Source organism: Onychomys torridus, chromosome 4 (genome assembly GCF_903995425.1).
Source record: "Onychomys torridus chromosome 4, mOncTor1.1, whole genome shotgun sequence".
Taxonomy (NCBI): Eukaryota; Metazoa; Chordata; class Mammalia; order Rodentia; family Cricetidae; genus Onychomys; species Onychomys torridus.
In genome coordinates, this window is record NC_050446.1 from 34,503,018 (window position 1) to 34,507,776 (window position 4,759).

At 41.1% G+C, this 4,759-nt stretch overlaps 1 pseudogene; it reads left to right on the plus strand.

Annotated features, from left to right (window-relative positions):
* The first annotated feature begins 1,466 nt into the window (after positions 1-1,466).
* On the plus strand, positions 1,467-1,822 carry LOC118583209 (annotated as a pseudogene).
* Positions 1,823-4,759: the final 2,937 nt, after the last annotated feature.

Genomic DNA, 4,759 nt, shown 5'->3' on the forward strand with positions numbered 1-4,759 from the left:
CAAACACCTGTGTTAAGTTGATGACAAGTGGCTAGCTTTGAAATATGCTCTGTGTTACAGCCTAGGCATTTATGAGGTCTGTTTGCTTCAGTGGTCTTCTATGCACATAATTTGGGCTTCAATATTATTTTAAAAATCAATTTTTTTCCTGTTAAAATTAAAAAAAATATGCATATAGGTGTTTTGCTTTCATATATGTCTGTGTACCATGCATATGCCTAGTGCCCACGAAGGCTGGAAGAAGGCATTGGATCCCGTGAAACTGGAGTTGCAGAGGGTCGTAAGCTGTGATGGAACTAGATGTGTTACTGGGACTAGAACCCGGGTCCGCTTGAAAAGCAGCCATTGCTCTTAACCACTGAGTCATCTCTCCAGCCCCTAGGCTTTAGTATTTTTTAAACATGTCCAAAGTCATAATCCTAGTTCGGTGCTAGAGTCAGTCACGAATGTGAAAATTCCCCAGCACATCCTATTTAGGGAACTGATTTCTCTCATGGCTATTTTTCTTCTTGGAAAAGAAAAATAGAATTTTTTTTTATAAATATGCCTAAAGCCAACTCCTGTTTTCCTTGCCATTAGCAACAGACAAAGCTCTACGGAGGCTTTCTCACAGCCTAAAGGAATATAGTCAAAAGGTTACATAAACACTCAGAAAAACAAATTCATAACCCTAGATCCTCAGAGTCAGCTGCAGAAGGATGGACTGTGGAGGATGCAGTGGTATTTTGACTGAGGGAAGACTTGCTATCCAATAGAAATTAATAACTTCTCAATGAGTTGAACAAATTTTAACTTAGAAGCGTCTTGCTACTTTCTGAGCACAGTGTGAAGACCATGGGACTTGGAATCACAAATGAATACATTTCCACACCAGTTTCTCCACTTACTCATTTTGAGACACTTGGGTGACCCAAAAGTATGTAAAGAATGAATGCTTAGACTCTCCCCTAAGCTGTTCTATAGAGATGGTTACTATGCAGCTGGCTTTGACAGAGCCTGAAATGTATGTCCCAATAAATTTTTGCTAAATGAGTGAAAATACGTCAGATTACAAATGTGCTTAATGTTAAAAGGAAATTAACGTTTTAAGTTTAGCAGCTGTCTGGTCATTTTGTGGGAGCAGTTTTAGACCAACCAGAAAAGAGGAGGAACAGGGGCTTCAGAAAATAAAGCATTTTTTGTTTGTTTGCTTATTTATTTTTATTTTTATTTTTTTTTAGCAAAAAAGAACCACAAAAGGGTACTGAGAATAGCTCCTGAGCTAGCCCCCTGCAGGCATGCTGCTCTCTGTATCATTTTATCGGACTTGAGCTGGGAGCTGAATTAGTGCTCTTGCTGCAACATAAAACAACAGAGATTTGGATATTGAGAAATCGATCTTGTTCATAGACTATGTGTTGGGAGCAGATGAGTTCACTCAAAAACTTTCCCCAAACTTAATTTTAAAGAATACACGTCTACGTGACATGGGCTGGAAGATGGCGTCTCCCACGGACGGGACAGATTTGGAAGCATCTTTGCGAAGTTTTGAGAAACTTGACCGAGCCTTGCCTGATCTTTGGCCAGAACAATTACCAGGAGTTGCTGAATTTGCAGCTTCTTTCAAAAGTCCCATCACTAGCTCTCCACCAAAATGGATGGCTGAAATAGAACGTGATGACATCGATATGTGAAAGAGCTGGGGAGCCTCACCACAGCTAATTTGATGGAGAAGGTACGAGGCCTCCAGAACCTGGCCTATCAGCTGGGGCTGGATGAGTCCAGAGAGATGACTAGAGGGAAATTCCTGAACATCTTAGAGAAACCCAAGAAATAGCAGCCGCTCCAGCACAAGTGTCCTGAAGACCACAAGCAAGCTCCCTTCCAGTGTCACTCTGATGGCGCACACAGCGTGCTTCTTGGGGAAAGACTGCCCTTCTCCCCTGCTCCTGGCACTCTGCACCTCTGAGGACATTTGGCAGCAAGAGAAGAATCTGTTCTACCCAAGGATCATTGCCATTTCCTGAGTTGGCTCTGTAGCTCTGGATATTGGTAACGTAGAGGTCTCGCATTCCAAAAGGTCCTTTCCAAAAGTGATTGAGGAGTCTCAGGATCTTAGAACTCCTTCGGTTCTGTAATGGCAAAGTCAGTAGTGACGTGTCGCTTAGTGGGTTCTGTTGAGTTGTGCTTGACCTCTTAAGAAGCATTCATGATGAGGACATCAGAGACCAACTACATTCTGGATCAGACTGTGCACCCTGACCTGTGAACTCTACAGAGCTAACAGATTCTATGACTTCCATTCTGAAGGAAACAACCTTCTTGAAATGTACATCTGCTTTTTTAAGTCTGTACCTCCAATGACACTCTCGCCCTTAGCACTATCCACTTCCCCGCTCCTGGGCCCACTTTGCAGGTCTGACTCCAGACAGGTGAAGCTCTTGTAGTGACTCTCTAGAATAAAAGGCTCATGCTGGGTCACCCTGAGTTCTAAACCTCCAGACTAGTGTGAAGGCAATGGAAGGAACTCTGGTTAGTCTTCTTATGTTTGTAAGTGGAAAATAAGTGTGACCTGGTAGTGGGAGGGCATGGTTGTAAGAGTTCTTTCGACTGAAAACAAGAAACCTCGACTGACTTAGTGTGTGCTGTCGGCTGGTAACAACGCTTTGCCCCCTTTTCCTTCTCTCAGCCACATATCACATACTTCGCTTACATGGTAAAAACATACCCATAGGAATGTTTGGGCTTAAAACAACTCTCACAGATTATTTTTGCTACCTGTATATGTCTGCTAAAGTATGAAAATCTTGCCCATGGGTAAAATGCATTAGATCTAGTCTTTCACATTTTGAAAAGCGCAGAGAGTTCCCTCATTATTATAGGAAGAAAAGCTCTGTGGCCATCATCTGTTGGGAGTTTGGGCACAGGAGAAGTAGTGGCCAAGTCTGTATCATGTGTGTCTGTTAGGGCACAGTACTTGTGAGGTTCACAGCAGGTCCCTTGACCATTCTTGACACTTGTGCCTAATGCTAGAGTTGATGTTGGGATTGCCCCTTTATTAGTGCTATTTGATCGACACAGTTTTACTTTTTAAAAGGAAAAAGCAATGAAATATGTATCACAAAAGAAAAGTATGAGGAGAGAAGCATTCTGCTGGAGTACTCCCTAGAAGGCCAGTTGATTTTAAGCTTAAGTCTGTGATTGACATTTTTTATCTCACTAAATGCGGTTAAAGTGAATGTATACGAGTGATCAGAAAATAATGCCATATGTCAGATTTTTTTCTTCACTCTGTTTTTGAGAGTTGATGACATCAGGCACTTTTCAGAGTTTGGGGACATTGAAAGGTATGTGGAGAATACTGGGATAGCTCCCCAAACCACTCGTCTGTAATGGGAAGCCAGTAGTTGGTGTTTGGAACTGCTATGGCCTCCTTCTACTGTCATCCTGTTCACCAGCACTTATTCATGTCAGTAGATGTTTTAGAATTGTGTATTTATTGTTTTTGTATTTGTCATCCTTAGAAACGTTAATGATGTATTTTTATATTGACAATATAAATTTATGTACAGTATGCATATGTATTTTAGAATGTTAGAGGATTCTACTTTGTGTATAATGATATGTCTTCATAATAAATGTGTCCCTTGTATAAAAAAAAAAAAAGAATACATGTCTAAAGTCTTTCCACAGTAAGTTACATCACATGACCAAATATGGAACAGACAAAAGGAATTTTAGGAATCAGGGAAGGGAAGGGAAGGTGTCCCAGGACTGCTGTGGAAGAGGAGTGTGAGAGGATGGGGAGGAGAGCCCAGAAACAGCCCCTGAGTATGACATGACTGTTGCAATCACAAACACACCATAGTAATGGTTGCCTGCACAAGACATGTTCATACACACTCACACACTTACACAGGCACACACACACAGAGACACAGACACAGACACACACACACACACACACACACACAGGCACAGACACACACACACAGGCACACACAGACACACAGACACACACACACACACACACACACACACACACACACACACGCACAAAAGTATGATGGTGACCAGTTGGAAAGAAGGGGTGAGCTTGGGTAGAGGGAATAAAAGAAGGTGATGGGAAGTTAGTATGATCACAATACATTGCATTATGTACGAAACTCACAAAAATAAGTCAGAAAGCTAATAAATACATATCTATCTTCTATCTATCTATCTATCTATCTATCTATCTATCTATCTATCTATCTGACTATCTATCTGTCTGTCTGACTATGTATGTATGTATGTATCTAATCTATCTAGCTACCTAATCTATCTATCTATCTATCTATCTATCTATCTATCTATCATCTACCTACACATATATAAAATTATGGAGGGAAAATCATGAAAATAAGTGTCTTGAAACTATGCAAGCAACATTGGGAAGAAGCATTTCCATCAGTTGAATGAACGCTATTCTGGAATCTGTGATATTGCCTGTGGTACCCTGGATTAGATCCTTCATTTCCCACCAGTTTCAATGGTCCTGAGTGGTCAGAAATAAGTTCTCACTGGACTTCTAGGGCTATTTCATGCATAATATGGAGAGGCAGTTTAAATGGCAGTTATGATTTTAGGATAAGGGCAAAATAGCCGGTCCATGACATCTTGGTGAGATTCTCACTGTGTTTTAATAACACTTATTAGTAGAATGCTTCAGAAGAGGCCAGGATTTCAGGTGCCCATAGTCCCACTAATCTGGCGTCCAAGGAAAAAGCAATCTGAGACC